The sequence below is a fragment of the Aquila chrysaetos genome, chromosome 7 (genome assembly GCF_900496995.4).
Source record: "Aquila chrysaetos chrysaetos chromosome 7, bAquChr1.4, whole genome shotgun sequence".
Classification (NCBI taxonomy): Eukaryota; Metazoa; Chordata; class Aves; order Accipitriformes; family Accipitridae; genus Aquila; species Aquila chrysaetos.
This window is the reverse complement of record NC_044010.1, coordinates 23692380-23709930: the sequence shown is the minus strand read 5'-3', so window position 1 is coordinate 23709930 and position 17551 is coordinate 23692380. Positions and strand designations below refer to the sequence as shown.

The 17551-nt window shown below is 39.1% G+C and overlaps 1 long non-coding RNA gene across 4 annotated transcripts in view; it reads right to left on the bottom strand.

Moving 5' to 3' along the window:
- Window positions 1-17551, bottom strand: part of LOC115343879 — a 129068-nt gene that overhangs the window by 33464 nt on the left and 78053 nt on the right. For 3 of the 4 annotated variants that reach the window (XR_003924313.2, XR_003924314.2, XR_003924315.2), the window contains exon 4: window positions 6540-6604. This is a non-coding gene — a long non-coding RNA (uncharacterized LOC115343879). Of the gene's footprint in view, window positions 1-6539; window positions 6605-8395; window positions 8436-17551 lie in introns of all 4 variants that reach the window. The other variant, XR_003924312.2, reaches the window with a different exon arrangement.

The window sequence follows — 17551 nt, the reverse complement described above, 5'->3', positions numbered from 1 at the left end:
AAGTAAAGGCACAAGGATGATAACATTATGGTTTGCTTACAGGAACAAACACTGTTAGATGGGCCCTAGGTTAGAACACATCCATGTGTAGCTGTGTTACGAAGTGCATTTATTTCCTACAGAAGCAACATAGCAATATGAGTACTACGTGACTAACTAGAATTCCAACTGCACTGTAAAGGTAAAAAATGCCAGACTTCGCCTGAAATAGACAATATGTTTTATGACTTCAAAATGAAATCACAGAAGACCTAACTCCATCCAGCTGTTCCTAATAGGGCTTTTTTTCCCCTTTGTTTTTCATTCTCTACCTTAATCCGCTTCAAAATTACCTCACAGTCTCATTCATTTTTGCTTGTAACTTGATAACTCTTACCAAAACAATGTATTGCACATTACAGGGCAAAATAACTAAATTAAAGAACAGAGAAAGAAAATGTATATTCATTAAAGCTGGTGATGCTGCAATGAAAATTTGCATAGCAACCTGCAACTATGCCTGATAGAATTACAAATTTATCATTCATTTGAAGGATAGATGAAACATTCTCACATTTTCTGAATCAGTCATTTCTATTCTATTCGGCTTAGTATAAACAATCCCCCTTATTTTGCAACTAATTGAAGAATTAATATAAAAGGATTGAACACCTGTTGCTCTGTTGGCAGAAAACAGCAATTACAATGTTTCTTTCCAACGGACTTAAACTACAAAAGAAAAATTTTAAAATAAAAAAGGAAGATAACATATTGGTGACCAGGGTCCTTTTGAATCCACAGAGGATATTACAGTTTTTATTCAGATTGTGAGTGGTCCCTGTTAAGCTTCATTGGTTGATGGAGATCTCCTCTCTATCCCCCATTTAGCCACTGCCCCCTTAAGCATTTTCCATTAGCTTGGAATAGCTCTGATTCACTCAACCTCCTCTCTCATCTTTCCCACACACTTTAAGACAGGCTTAAAATCCATTGTACATCCACCTAACTGTCATGCAGATCCTCTTTACCAATTTCATAGAATCGTAAAATCATAGAATGGTTTGGGTTGGAAGGGACCTTAAAGATCATCGAGTTCCAACCCCCCTGCCATGGGCAGGGACACCTTCCACTACACCAGGCTGCTCAAAGCCCCATCCAACCTGGCCTTGAACACTTCCAGGGATGGGGCATCCACAACCTCTCTGGGCAACCTGTTCCAGTGTCTCACCACCCTCACAGTGAAGAACTTCTTCCTTACATCTAATCTAAATGTAACCTCTTTCAGTTTAAAGCCATTACCCCTCATCCTATCACTCACTACATGCCCTTGTAAAAAGTCCATCTCTGGCTTTCCTGTAGGCCCCCTTTAAGTACTGGAAGGCTGCTCTAAGGTCTCCCTGTAGCCTTCTCTTCTCCAGGCTGAACAACCCCACCTCTCTCAGCCTGTCCTCATAGGAGAGGGGCTCCAGCCCTCTGATCATCTTCATGGCCCTCCTCTGGACTCGCTCCAACAGCCCCATGTCATTCTTATGTCAGGGGCACCAGAGCTGAATGCAGGACTCTAGCTGGGGTCTCCTGACAATGGAGTAGAGGGGAACAATCACCTCCCTTGACCTGCTGGTTACACTTCTTTTGCTGCAACCGAGGTTACAGTTGGCTTTCTGGGCTGCAAATGCAACATTGCCGGCTTGTGTTGAGCTTCTTGTCAGCCAACACCCCCAAGTCCTTCTCCTCCAGGCTGCTTTCAATCCACTCATCCCCCAGCCTGTATTTGTGTTTTGTTTGGAATTTCATATTACAAACATTAATCACTGAAAATAAATACTATTAAAAAGGAGATTAAATCCATTTTCATCTCCTCTTTTTATTCTTTATCTAGGAAAGTGGTGAGGGAAGTCTTAAGCTGAGGTAGAAAGAGTCAAACATAGGGATCTGTAAGCGAGTGATTTTTTGAAAGGCAGAACTGAAAGGAAAACAATAACCAAAACACAAGCAAGCATCAAATCCACTTAAAATAAACATTCTTATCTTTCCTTGCTGATGCAAAACCTAAAACAATTAAACATTGGAAATGTCAAGTATTTGGTTATGGTCACCTGCAATAAAAGTAAAGCAAGAAATACAGGGATTCAAAATACTCTGGAGAAACCTATTTGCTGTTAACTTGGGAGCACTAGGACCACAGCCCTCACCCCCACATAGGACAGCCACGTTTCACCCTGTCCTCAGTCCACAGGAGTGTGGCATGCCCATGGCTCATATCAGTGGTGTCCACCTGACCACAGCACCACAGGAGCATGGCTTAGCTCTTTTGCTTTATATCAACAATCCTGAAATAATTTTCCAGCAAAATTATCACTATTAATACTATTAATTATAAATTATTAAGTTCTACTCCTTTTCACTTTTTATGGAAAAGTATGTGGAAACAGACAGTATCAGTTTTTCCCAACTATTTTGGAATGAGCATCACTGTCTTGTCCAGATGCTCCTACTTTGGCAGTAACACCTTCCATCACACTGATGAGATGTCATCTTTAAGGTCATTTTCAGAAGCAGGCCTCACTTAAAAATCATGGTGGAAATACAGGCAGAGTCCTTTTCCTTCTCATTTCATAGCTGTTTCTGGGAATGTCTAAACTGTGAAAACACTCAATATTTTTTCTCTCTTTGATAACATATCTGCTTATTGGATGTACACATCTCAAGGGATTATTTTCTTTTTCCCAGATAAGGAAAACCAGCTGAAAACCAGCATGAAATGGGAATGCACAACTTCGGGCAAAAACCTCCACAAGCATGCCATCATCTCCCTATTCAGCTTGGGATCAGACGCACATTTTTTTGTCTTAGTGCATTCTGGTATCGCTTTTTTAAAAAAGGTGTGCCAGACATACAGGCAACGCAGGGGCTGAGGAGGGCAAATTCTGTCTGTGGCACCCGACCCACATGGGTAGAGGCACCCGGCAGTGGGACCTGCTGCTGCCAGCGGTGTCCAGTGCTTTGGGAACCACTCGCATAGGCAATGTGACTTCTCCAAGTCCTGCTGAGTTAGGAAGATGCTTCAAGTTCACTCAGGGCCAAAAATGACCAGGGCATTGTGGGTCAGGCTGACACAGTGTGTAAGGACACAGATGCTGAGACCCCAGAGCAGGATTAGGCTGAGCAGCACATGAATCACGACACGGTGGAAGCACAGGCAGGGCTGCAGGTCATTTGGATCTGTGCTCATAACACTGAATTGTGCAGACACAAAGAAAGAATATTATAAATCCAAGGAAGATCAGGATCAACTTGTGACACTGCTGCTACTACCCAAGCAGCAGCGTGCAATATTTTTTGGAAAGTATTATAAGGGCAGAAAAAATTGTTCTTTTCCCTTTAAAAAGAATGTGCACCTATATAACAACAGCAAGAAAAACCAACTGTATAGGATAAGCCATTTCTATGAAGAAAGAATAAAGCATTAAATACTTGATTTTTTTCTGAATTTATAAATAAAAATAAACTTTTAAAGCTTTCCCATTAATGGAATTAAATTCATCATCAGTCTTTCCTTAAGTGTCTGCAGTACATAGTCACAGTCCATTAAGACAACATGTTAGCATTGTTCATAACAGGATGTAAATGAAATAATCAAGTCATCAGGACTATTTCAACATCAATAAAGCCTCAGAGTGATTATTATGTACAGCCATGACACAATACCTTTTTGCATACTTTCCCTGATCAGATTAAAGTGGTGATGAATTCCTCGATGGCTCAAGTGTGCTCCAAGGAAAGCTAGAAGGTTGTACAGTTAACTCCCAGGGTGTAACTCTAAACCATACAACCTACTACCTCAACCCGGATGCACACAGCTTCCGACGGTGACCATAAAGTCTTCTTCACTTCTTCAGCCTTTCTTTGAAATGTGACAGCAGCTACAGGCTTATATATTTCCCATGGGGGTACGCTTTCAATGGCAATTATTCCCCACTTTTCAGATGATAAGGCATGTTCTTAAATGGATTTTTCTACTGCGGAGATAGAGTTTCTGTTCTATCCTGTTTACATATGTATAAAGATATATACATGCATGTTTTATGTGTATATATATGCATACATATTTGATAGGATTGATGCAAGTCCAGCTACATTTCTGGAAAGAAATGACCATTTTTTCTTATTTTACAATAAACATAAAAATCTAAATCTCTTCTTGTTTTTTCTACATTTTTTAATGTAATATGATGTAATGGTGTATTTAATAAAGCCAGCAAATGGTACTCTCCCTCATTGGAAACCCTACAATTCCCTCACATCTCTTCATAAATTTTAATATGATATTAAGCCAAAGGTGCTTAAAGCAACCGATAAAAGAACAAATCACTTAATCAAGTTTGAAGATAGGGCAATGGACAAGAGAAGCATTCCAAAAGCAATACATAGATTTGTACACTCACTTGGGCTTGCTGTCAAATACGCACTGCAGTGCGTGCTACATAAACTTTTGCCAGATCACCATACTGACACAGACCCATAGAAGCGAGCTTGTGCAGTACGTTTCAACACAAGATCGGATCTACGGGTTTATGCCAATTGGCATCATTGATTAGCATTTTCCTTTTCAAGTGAGATGCAAAAGACTTTAAACAAACAAACATATGAAGCAATGTAAGAATGAGTATTTAAGAGTAAAAATATTACCATCTATTGCAAAGAAGGCTACTTCAAACTTAACTGCATAAATGGTGGACGCGCCAAACAAGCCAAAGACTTGTAACTAGTCTGGTTTTTGAAAAAGGAAGAAAAAACATTTTTTTACAGATTGATGGCACAACAATGCTTTGTCTTCAGCAGGAATTAATGTCCTTTTGTGCACACTTTGCCTTACCGATGAACTCTCAACTCCCAACAACTTGCATCTGACTACAGCATGCACACAGCAGGCAAGACTGGAATCCATAATTGGACGTGACATAGAAGTGAACAATACAGGTTTGTCCTTTGTGTCTAAGCTCATATCATGTACTACAACCCGAAATAAAAATCGCGCACCAAATCTGAAAAGCAATGAGGCACACTGGAGTGCAGCTCCCAAACAACATTTTAAAGACTGCTTAGCTATTTTTTCCTATTACAGGGCATCTAAGTACTGCTTGACAATAACTTGTTGATTAAACACCACCTATTAATCAAAGCAAATAAGTTAATTTGTATATTTTATTCACTAATCCTTCCATCAATGCTATTCCCTAATAATAAGAATGCAAGTAGAAACGCAATCTTGCAAAACTTCAGGATTAACTCCTATAACAAATACTTTCTTCTTGTGACCGGCAAGCAGTACGATACAAATTATCACACACTGAATGTAGGGTGTCCTACGCAACAGACTGAAAACAGGTCCTCCGAGGCAATAACCAGTAAATTCAGAAAGGTGAGACACAGATACAGTTTTATAACTTACATATTCTAAATGAAAGTGTTGATAAATACTGCACCTTTAAGCATAGTATCTGACACATCACAATAACTTGTAACAATATAGCCACAAATGCATTTGTAACATACAGACATAAGAAGTAGGTATAATTTTAAAACCAGGTGCTATAGAAAGGACTCTTATGATTCTAGCGGGTTACTGAAATCTGTATCTGAATAAGATTTTCATGCCTGCCTTCCACTAGTTCCCACTGAAGGCCTAATTCTGCCATCGTTAGTTGGGCAAAACTCCTTTCAAGAGAATGAGTGCTACCAATAACAAAGTTTTTGAAACAGGGCAATGCTTCATTTCCTTGCAGACTGCGACATGTATTTCTAGTTCACTAATGACAGCTGAGCATTAGTAAATGACCTTTTCTTTTTTAATTTAGTGGATTAAATCTTGCATGTTCAAGCATAGCCTTTTTCATTTTAAAATAATGTTATTTTCTAGAACAGTCTGTTTTAAATCTGCTTTTGCTTTATATACAACACTTCAGCATTCAGAAGGAATGATATTTTTATAATTGCTTTCTGCTGACACTGAGGAGATAGAATATGTGAGACAAGCACTCAAACTAGAATAGTTATCCTAGTATCAGAAATAAGTGTGCAGACTGCATATATAATTTACTGAATGATTGTAATAAGTGCTATAAAATTGCTTCTCCAATTTTCTTTTTTTTTTTTTTTTGTGAATAGAAGAGATATTCCACATTTCAAAAATAATTGGTCACTGCATTATAGTTATATACTAGCAAATAGATATATGTACTATAAATATACTAGTAATATAAATATACTAGTAATATATATATATGTTATATATTTGCTAGGCACAACAAAAGAACAAATTATGTATTGATCTTTCAATTCATTCTAAAGCTTCATGGAAACATACAGTATAAAGGCTACACAAACTGCAATATTCCCAACAGAAAGTAATCAGAACAGAAGTTTAATACATATCTGTGAAATTATATTTGTAGGCTCTGCTAAGGAAAGAAATTCTTTTAAAGCTAACCTGTTTCATGTTTTTGCCATTAACTTTATTTTTTAACAACAACAAAAAATATTTAAGATCACTGTATTACCTTCGTTGAATTCTGGTATAATTAACTTCTTCAGTTTCCTTTTTCATTTAAATTTTTTTCTTTCACTAAAACAAAACAAAAAAAAAGTGAAAGATTTTGAAATATCTGTTTTATCTAAAGTGTTTTCAGAACAACATGAAACATACACAAAATTAGTAATTATGCTTTTAAGATATAAAACCGACACACTGCTGATGCCCCTCTCAGGGCCATGGGAAGACATGCTGTGAACACGCACACTTTGGCAAAGGGATTATTTCATTTAGTATTTCCTAGTCTTCTTTCACTGCACAAATATTTTATTTTTATTAGGAATTCCAGAAGGAAAGGAGCATGCTTAACAAAAATAAATAGTTTTTATCAAATAGTGCATACGATCAGGTAATTTGGTACAGAACTTCATACAATACTGGGATAAACTAAATGGCTTAAAACACGAAATGTTTGAAAAACTCTTTGGGAAAGAAACAAGAAAAAGATGTGATTACTATGATCAGATATAAAAATTTAAAAAGTTCTTTTAAGCTAATGCAAGTCTTGGTTTCTCAACAGACTTAGGTACTAATGACATACGTAAATACTCTAACAAAACTATTGGGGAGGGCAGTATCACTATAAACCTAAGAAACACTTTCTGGTACAAAATGGGTGAATGGAGGTATATATGTGTCATATACATAAGGTCTCCACTCAGCAATTTCCCAGAATTCATTGCAGAACAACAAAAATATAAGCTAGCAAAATTAGCATATGATCTTAGAAGTTACTGTCTAATCAGTAACATATAAAAAGTTAAACACATTAAAACAACTTTATTTTGTAAAGTCATAATATATTTTATATTTATAAAGTTTTTTATTAGACAAACAACTATGATGAACATTTTGAAAAAGTCAGGGTTTCTGATGAAAAAGACACTGTAAGCTACAAAGTAATTTCTAGCTGAGGACATCTGTATTTTTAACATAAATCAAAAAGACTAGAAAAATATTAAAAAAAAATTCCAAAATACATAAAACACCAATTTGGCTGAGCTTTTCAAAATTTGTCAGTCAGAATGAATTTTGTTACACACTCTTCTAATTGCCTAGTAATATGTTACAACAGACAGACAAATGCTTTAAGAGAAAGGCTCTACTCAAGCATCATATGCTCAAAACTTACTTTAACTCTGCATGCACTTATCAATCACAAACATTCTGAATGGATGGATAACTTAAATACTGTTTTCAGCTATTCCTGGACAAGTGTTACTTTACCGAACATCTTAAGTCACTGTTAGTAGCTGCAAACCAGGCTTACTTCATGAATGTCCCAATAATGTGCCTTTTATTCCAGTGCTTATTACACTTATTTCTTTGGAATGGATTTAGATACAAATGTAAGAAACTCATATATGAATTAACTCAATAATAACTTTAATATACTGCCTACAAGAGCGTTCCTTTCCTACAGTTTAACACTTTTTTTTTCTCTTCCCCTCTTTAGAAACTGAAAGCATGAGTCACACTGTAAAAAAAGAATTTACTTTCCTTAGCAACCAGATCTAAATACCCACAACTTTCTTAGAGATAACCAAAGCTTAGACTGAATAAATGTAACATTAAAGTCTTTGCATAACTCCAGTGCTTAGCTAAGACAAAATGTGCCTAACCACTTATTTCCATAGACCCTCATTTTTTTGTTTACTTTCTATTTTTAGCAGTATTAGATCAAACACACCCCCAAAAAGTTAGTTTTAAAAAGTGTGAACAGCTGACTATGTTAAAATTAATACACAAGGACTCAGTTTCAAAACAACATGTTTAAAACGGCTTAAAAAAAGAAAAAGAGAAAAAAAGAAAAAGAAGCTATACCTGATATGAAAGGTACGTTTTCACCCAGTGCCAAATACTGCTATATGAGCAATAGTGAAAAAGACAAACAAACAAAAAATTCATTCCTTCTTTCTTTTTTTTTTTTTTTTTTTTTTTTTTACTAAAAGAATCAATCTCCTAGGCTCATTTTGTTACACTGTTTTAAGAAGCTCTAACACATCCTGATGTCTCTGTAGTGAAACATGCCAGATTTTTTTTTTTGGAAGCAGGAGAGTCACTTTTTTTTTTTTTTCTGCACTCTTGTATGTAGGACAAACTCAGATTTGTTTCTTCTTCTTAGGGCTCCTGTTCTTTCTCGGAAGAAGACCAGGGTGCCTGTCTTCTCTCTCTCTCGCTCTTCTCGGAATTCCAGGCACAAAGCACTGCGCAAAAGCTGCACCAATCCTTGCCGCAACTGCCTGCACAGGACTAGAGGTGGGGAGAGACCAGAAAATTCACCTCGCCCCTGCGCCGGTTTTATAAATGGGGATTGCACAAATCTGCTGGAGCAAAGGGGTGAAAAGGCAGGGTGCCAGTTTGCTACACTATGCTGCAATGATCTCATGTTCAATGCTGTCGCCCCGTTTGCCCAGTTCAAACGCCTGTTCATTAAACAGGAGGAAGAAAAAAAAAACAAAACACCAGAAAAATAAAAAACAACTTTTATCCTTCAGACTCTCAGGAGGGCTGTTCTAAACTACAGATCAGCAATAAAAAAATAAAGCATGTAGTTTTAAAATGCAGTTATGAAGCATAAATATTCTGCTTATATTTTCTTTCTTTCTTTTTTCTATTTGGAGATAAGAAGCAGAATTTATCAGGCGTGAAAGGGACAGCCTCCTGGTGGTGTGCCAAAAAAGCCAGAATAAAGGCAAAGTTGTGCTTCAAAGCTCAATCGCTTGCTGAGTCTGGCTAAAGTCAAGTATTAAGATCCACCATTTTCTGAGCCATGTAAGAAAAGAGGAAAAAAGTCAGAACGGGTGCTGCTTTCCAAGTCTCCGTTGGCACCATCACAAAATCTCAGCCGTAAGGTCACATGATGCTCTGCCAAATGTGGAGTGCATTCCCATAAACCATTCTGCTGATACTGCGAAGGCAGCTATTGTCTAGTTTATACCCAAAGTTCAGCCCACTCTTCATTGAATTAGCTGAAAAACGCATCACCTTTGGGGGTTGGGAGCCATGGAAACATCTACCTGGCAGGCTGCCCACTTTTTCTGCCCATCAACTAGAGATGGAATTGTGCTGCCTAATGTAATGATGACTAGGAATGTGAAGAGTCGTCCAAAGTGAATCTGATTCTTGCAAAGCCTGCTTCATTTGCACAGCAAACTCTGGCTTCTTGTTGTTAAAAAGGGGAGGGGGGGAGGGAAAAAAAAAAAAAAAAGCGCCTTTCTCCTAAATGTAGCAATTAAAGGTCTAGTAAACATGCCTAGCCTGCAACTTTCCTTCATAACATACTGAAATGGTTCCCAAAATAAAGCACTTGGTATAAGACAAGTTGTCTGATTTAAAGCAGTGCTGGTTTTTCCCCAAGTTAATGTGGCGTCCCCTGGACATTTTTGCTCCTTAAGAAAAAAAAAAAAAGTACACAACAGATCTCTCATCTCTTCTTTTTACCTGTCTTTATTGCCTCCTGATTTTATCTAGCACAAATTATACATGTGTGTGGCAATACCCACTAGTAACAGTGGGGATGCAATATTGCTGCAATATCTCCCTCAAAGCAGTCTCCTGAGAAAGCTGGTCGTGTTTGCAGCAGCACAAAACCTTTCATCTGAGCCCTCTTATCTTCACTAGTGAGTAGGACAGCTGGTCTGCAAGTTTGCAAACCAGCACATTTGAGACCAGTCAGCACCCTCCCTTCTTCAAAATGCATTTATTCTGGATTTCACGAAAAGAGATGCAATTAGGCAGAATTTATACAAGGTGCAAGTTACTAAATAGACTATATAATAGACGTAACTCTTCTGCTACAGACCTGAAATTTCGATTTTGCCCATCTATTGTTCTAAAGTAAAATGTCACATAAAATGTCACTTCCAAATGAAAAAACCATGTAACCTACTGAGCAAAAACCACACCCTCTCCCAGCACCTAAAAACCTTGTACAGAAGAATTTATCTCGGATCTCAGCATTGTGAACAAATGAACAAAAATCCACTCACTGTTTCTACACCATGAAGCTTAATAGCTACTGCAAAAGAGACGTTAAAAATGTGGAAATTTCTCTGGTCCTCCCATTAATAAAAACGGAGCCATGGGAGGAGCCTCTCTACCTATTAGCATCTGTACAAATGCTCCCGCGAAGAGGAGGTTGCATGCTAAAGAGCTTACAGCTACAAACTGGTAAGGAAGGGCAAACAAAGTGGGAGACAACAGGCTGGAAACCGCAGCGGGAGGACAGGAAAAACCATTCCCAGGGACACTGAGGGCAGTAACTCTTCAGCTCGGCTACTTTTATGTTTTGTTTTACAGTTCTTTCCAGTTTCATTTTATTTACCTGGAGGAAATTGAAGGTTCATTACTGAAGGAAGGAAGTGTGAGAATGGGGGCTTTGAAGTGAAGGAAGACAGTTATGAGGGCGGCGCAGCCCTCGGAGGGAGGTCCCGGGGCTGCCCACCAGCCGAAGGGCTGCGGGGGCTGGCTGCACCCCCGGCTGGGACAGGGGCGGTGCAGGCGGCAGGCTGGCAGCGTGAGGCAGCCCCTGCCTTGCTCCTGGCATACCCTGGAGGCCTGCGTCTGGGTTTTGTGGAGGGCAGGTGTGGCTGGGAGGAGGAGAGCGCTCGGGGCAGCCTCTCCAGATGACGAAGGGCAATGCCAGTGGGGCCTCGAGGACTGGGAGAAGGAGCAGCCACCACAGCCCAGCAGTGGCGAGGGGCTGGGAGGGGGTGCTGGGTACAACCTCAGGGGATGGAAGTGACCTTGCTCCGCCTGCCGAGCCAGCGCACCTGGGGTTGGCCCCGCTCTGGTCAACCGGTGGGAGCTGACTAGCAGAAGAGAAACTTGCTATGGCCCCCATAGATCAGTCCACAGCTTAGTTCCTCTCTTTTCCAGATTTGGAGCTTTTCAAGGGCCAGCAGCCAGAGGAAAGCCCTCTGACGCAGTGACGTGGTGTAAGCTCTCTCAGATGGTCTTTTGGAGTGAAATGCCATGCGCATTGTTTTGAATCCAAAGACCCTTTTCTTTTCCCTGTGAGCTAAAGATGACTGCCTAGGTGTTATCAGTAAGTGGAAACGCTGCTTCTCCCTCCAGCTACTTCCCACAAGAGTCCCACATCTTGGACCACAGGGATTGCACTGACTTCCAGGGATCGTGAGCAAACTGCGTGTCATGCCTCAGCCATAAAAATGGCACATGGGTGGATTCTCCCGTAAAGATCTTTGAGATTAAATAATCCCTTTGAGATTATTTAAAATAAATTCATTTCTTCAGGCTCATAAAACTCAGAAAGCCAATTCAAATGTCTTTAATTAACAATTATGTAGAAACAGAAACTTGAGATTCCATTTTTATCACTTTAGTAGTTCTTATTGATCTGAGTCAACAGATCAAAACAGATTTTGGGTTTTTTTTCTAACAGGGCACATGGGACTCAAGCTCAGTTCATTCCACCTTATGTTTTACCATTAACCATAAAAATGTTCGGGCCACAATACATCAGTGTCTTCAAAGGAACCACTCACAAGGGTGCAAACTACAAACCCAGGTACATTTTGAACCACAGTGAAAAATAATGGTTTCATTAGAATTGAGTAGAAACCTCCAACTAAACAACAATGAATTCATATCCTGTTCAAATCGACTACTATTATTATCAGTGACCGTATGTGAAAAGGACAAGGGAACAGCCTGACTTTCAGATCTCAGAAGGGTATTTGCCACTAATTACAAATAATAAGCAGTCTGAGCTGGGCAAATCTGAGCAGCAGCTTTTGAGGGACAACAGGCACAGAATCCTACACAGTCATTTTTATTTTCCTGTGTGGAAAAACACTTCAACATGTGGCTAGCCCTCAATAACGAGTATTCACTTTACCAATATTCGGGAAGGATGTTAAAAAGCTGTTAAAAAAATCACTTGCATATGTGCCCAGCAACAATTAGAGATATAGATGAATCTGAGTGCTTTGCCTATGAACTAATACGAGGGCAACACAAAGGGAACCAAAAAGACATATCTGTGGGAGTGCCTGGGCCTGTTCACCCACAGCTGGAGGAGGCGGGGGACTGGGTGGAGGGAGGATGCAGAAGACCAACCTCTCCACAGAAGAGGGCATCGATCCTTCCTCCATCCAGGAGGCAGGAAGGGGAAGGCAAAGAGGACAGGAAACCTGGGCTGGGCTGAGGGTTTCTGCTCACAGACAAATATGGTTTCCGTGTCTGTACTCAGCTCCCACAGGACAACTCTCACCCCAACCTTCTTAGCTTAATGGGCAGTTTGCAAACTAACTGGAAAGGAAAAATTGGAGACTTCCCTGGGCAATGGCAACCCACACAAGATGCGAGAGAAAAGCTGAGAGAGAACGGGAAAGAAACACGGCAACACTTTTGGAGTGAAGGGAGAGGGAGAGAGGGAGGAAGGGAATGTCTGCTTTTTCACATGGTTGTTCTTGAACACAAAAGCAAAACTAGCAAGTACGCCACTGTAGTTGCTACAAGTTAAAAGTTGAAAACACACAAAGTGAAGAGGACATGCAAGTGCTGGATATATTGCACATTTCTAGATAATGTTAATGTACTGTATTGCATGGCATAACACTTCACAATAAAATGGTCTTGCTCTGCAGACCGCATTCTGAAAGGCCCTAGTATATAGAGGTGACAAAAATTATTTGTAAAATGCATGCAAATGAAAAGCTATCATCTGCTTGCTACTTACATTTTATCTTCAAATGGCACTGTGCCTTCTCTTTTTTTCTGCCTTAAGGTTAACAGTACTGAATTAAGAGACTTAAGCAAGATGCTCCATGGTAAGAGCCAGAGATGTCATTCATTATAAATTTAACTGCAATTTTCCCGTTTCTGAAATTTTCATGGACAATCTTGCTTTAAGTTCCTTCTCCTCTAAATTTTTCACTGTGTTGTCCACAACATATTTAACTTTTGGCCACTTTGGCTGTATGGCTGGGTACCTGAACTTCACAACCTTTCCTTCTGCTTTGCTACCAGAGAAAGAAAAACTTTAAGAAGAAATAGCAACAAAAAATGAGTAATGCACATCCAATACTCTTGTTCATACAAGAAAAGCCTTCTTCACAGATGGTTTAAAAAGATCAGCTATTCCCTTAAGAGTGCAGATATACATAAATAGCAAAGGGTGCAAATATAATGAATTGAAACAGCTACTGAAAATTCAGATGAGCCTTTTCCAATAAGTATTCCACAGCATAAAGAAACCACCCACTGCAAACAGGGGCTGCCCTTCTGTTCTTCACAAGGAGGTGCGGTTGTGGTAGAATAAGCAGCATGGCTGTGGTGCCGGAGGAGTAGTGGTTCTGAGAAGTCTATAGTGAGGCCCAAGCAAAAGCCAGGCTCTATTGCTATTCCCTGTTTCTTAAAAAAAGTAGGCTTTTACGGGTGATCATTCAGGCACAAAAAGATATGACACTTTCTCCACAAACAATGAGACAGTACCTCAGACAGGTAAAAATGCTGTGGTGTTATAAAATACCAAACCAAACTTGATGATAGGAAGAGCTTTGCTAGACATTTCCTTCAACATACTTGGTTCAGCCCTCATTTATTTCACCACTGTCACTCCAGAAACATTAAATAAGTTCAGAGCAAGAGGTACAACATTCAATCCCCTCACATACACCAAGTCTTAGCCATAGAAAAACACTTCTTACATTCTCTTTACCTCATTTGTCTCTTGCAGGTCTAAGTGTAAATACAACAGAGCATTATCATCACCATTCATCAGATGAAAAAATCTGAAGCATCTATTTTTTCCCCAAATTTAAAAGCTTTTAGCACATCACTCTTCGAAAAGCCTAGGCAGGTTGGCACTTAGATGTTTCTTCCAGTTCTAGAGCCAAAGGTACCAAAGATTAACTTGTTTTCATAAACAATTTATCATTACTGTGTAAAGCATAGAATACCTGACATTGCTCAGTGTTAAGTACACGGCAATGAATCATAAATACTACCTTGAATTAGATAATTTCTAAATACCACCTACACAGTTTGCACCAAGTTGACGACTACCTTTGAAAACTAAAATCTGAAGATGCCTTGGTCTAGGTCCTGGTTACTAAAGTGGGAGGACAGTAAGCACAGAGAATTAGCTAGCAAAGAGAGTAAACAACAAATAATTCCTTACATGCCTTCTACTTGTGATAAATAAAGCAATGTCAACTTCTTTCCCTAACACCTCTTCAAGGCAAGGACAAGTATAGCCAGAACTGAAACCAGAAACTGTTTTATTAATTCCTGATTTAGAAGCACACTTAGTGCCTAGACCTGCCGCAGTGTAACTCCCATCCCAATGCTCCCCTTCAAAAACTGCTGCAATGCTTAGTTGAGTTGCACGCCTACGTATAGGGAACACCTTCACAACAGCATTCCTCTCCCAAGCTTCAGAATGAAAAATCCTCATGGGTCTGGGATCACACAGAAGTAACTCTGCAGAAAGCGCAGATGGCTTCCTGTTCCCTACTGTCTAGCACGTTGTGTAGCAAGGGTCCTCCAGGGCCATTCATTTTTCCTAGGACTCGCTCTTGACCTGAATATAAACCAGGAATAAAACAGATGTCGCAAGAGCATCCTTTGTACCATTAATTTCTCAGTCAGTGATAAACAGTTTTTATGTTTTTACTGCATACCTTTCCCATATGACCCTGTATGAATCCTGGGTGCTCAGAACTTAAAATCTTATGCAATGTTATTTAAGAAGAGCATTTTGCTTAGCTGCCTTGAGGCAAAAGTAGCCTTCAGTAGAACATGTGCTGTTTGTCACCTATCCCCCAACTGCTATAACTGACTACTGTCTTACACCTCAATATGGCACAGTTCACTGTTCATGGGCAAAGAGAGAAAAAAAGTATTTTTGAAACATTCTTAATTATTTCAGGAAGGAAGTTACATACGTCTTTAGGTCCTGTCCTGTTTCAGCTGGGATAGAGTTAATTTTCTTTCTAGTAGCTAGTAGAGTGTTATGGTTTGGATTTAATATGAGAATAATGTTGATAACACACTGATGTTTTCAGTTGTTGCTAAATAGTGTCCATATTAAGTCAAGGATTTTTCAGCTTCTCATGCTCAGCCAGCAAGAAGGTGGAGGGGCACAAGAAGTTGGGAGGGTACACAGCCAGGACAGCTGACCCAAACTGGCCAAAGGAATATTCCATACCACATGATGTCATGCCCAGTATATAAACTGGGGTCAGTTGGCCTGGGGGCATGGATCGCTGCTCAGGAACTAACTGGGCATCAGTCGGTGAGTGGTGAGCAACTGCATTGTGCATCACTTGTATATACCAATCTATTATTATTATTGTCATTTTATTACTATTATTATAATTATTATTTTCTTCCTTTTCTGTCCTATTAAACTGTCTTTATCTCAACTCACAAGTTTTACTTTTTTTCCTATTCTCTCTGCCATCCCATTGGGTGGGGGGGAGTGAGCGAGCAGCTGCGTGGTGTTTAGTTGCCAGCTGGGGTTAAACCACAACAGGTCCTACAAATCTGGACAACACTTTCCAGAACATCAGAATGTTTTGCAGGCAGGTATATATGTACACATATCCAAACACACCCCACACATTTTTGTAATTTAATTACAAAAATATGGGGCCTGTGCCTGCACTTTGCTGGGCTACATTCTTGGCAGGTTGAGTTCTGTTAGCCAAAAAAACCTGGTCAGGTCATAACTCTAAGTTGAAAAGAAAGAACACATGCATTATAGCCCAATGTAAGGTGTGTTTTTGATTCGGCAGACTAAAGGATCAATTAGTTTTGAAGCAAAAATGATTAAAACTGGTTAGGAAACAGTTTCCTATATCCCACTTCTCAATTTCCCTACTGTGAATTTTTGAGTCTGCAAAATAATCTCACTCCAAACAGCACAAACCTTCAAATCTAGATTTTTAAGTACTTTTATATTGGGGCAACTAACACTTTGTACATTAACATGCTTTAAATATTGATTCTAGATTTTGACTTCAATATTTTTAGTACAAATGGCTACTCTTTCAATTTTTTTAGTTTGAATTGGCATACTTTTGTGAGTAAAACCTACACTTCAGAATAATCAAAATCCTCAGGTAACCTGAACAACATAGAGATGGAGGCAGAGGAGATCAAAGGCATGGAGCCTTCTCGGAAGATTGAGCAGGCTATGAGTGATCAAAGGCAGGGGAGAGATGACTCTGGGTCTTAACTCCTGCTTCCACTACACATGTATAATTTACAGGTTATTGAATTGTGGGGAGTGGAATGGGAACTATTTATATATTAAATATAGGTTACAGGCCTGAAAAGTTATTTAAAATACAAAAAAATGAACTTTGGTTCTTGAAAGTATCTAGGCAGGATCTTTTGCAATGCCCTTTTCCAGTACTTTTTTCCAAAAGGAAATGGTGCTACTGCAAGCAGCCTTCTTTTCAATGAATTGGCATTTTCTGACAAAATCAAACAAAAAAAAAAAAGGCATACTATGGCTGGTTCGTGTCATCACAGAAGAGATATTGTGTTGTTTGGAAGTGATAACTCACAGCAATAATGGAAAACTCATGTTCTGAGTAAAGCCCTGCTAATTATATTAGTTTGCTTTTCAGAAGATTTAGAGCACACCTAACTCTCAATCTTTATCAAATTATAGTTCCACACTATCTATGTGAAATTCAGATTGTGCAATCACATAAGGGCATTTCTTTAGTTTTTGTCTTACACATTTTGGTAATATTCCTGTGTACAACCAGACTACCTTCCATGAGACCTTTCACAGCTTACCAGCACCGGGCACTCAACTCAGCACTGAGACAAGCTTTCATGCAATCAGTTGAGTATCTTAGCTACCAGATCCATGGTTACTTAGTCATTATTCATCTTTATCAGAATTAAGTTCCATACTGGAGAAAACATTTGCAATTAAAATTTTCCTAAAAAGAAAGAACTGTTGCCTCAAACTTTTGATTTGGCAAATCAATT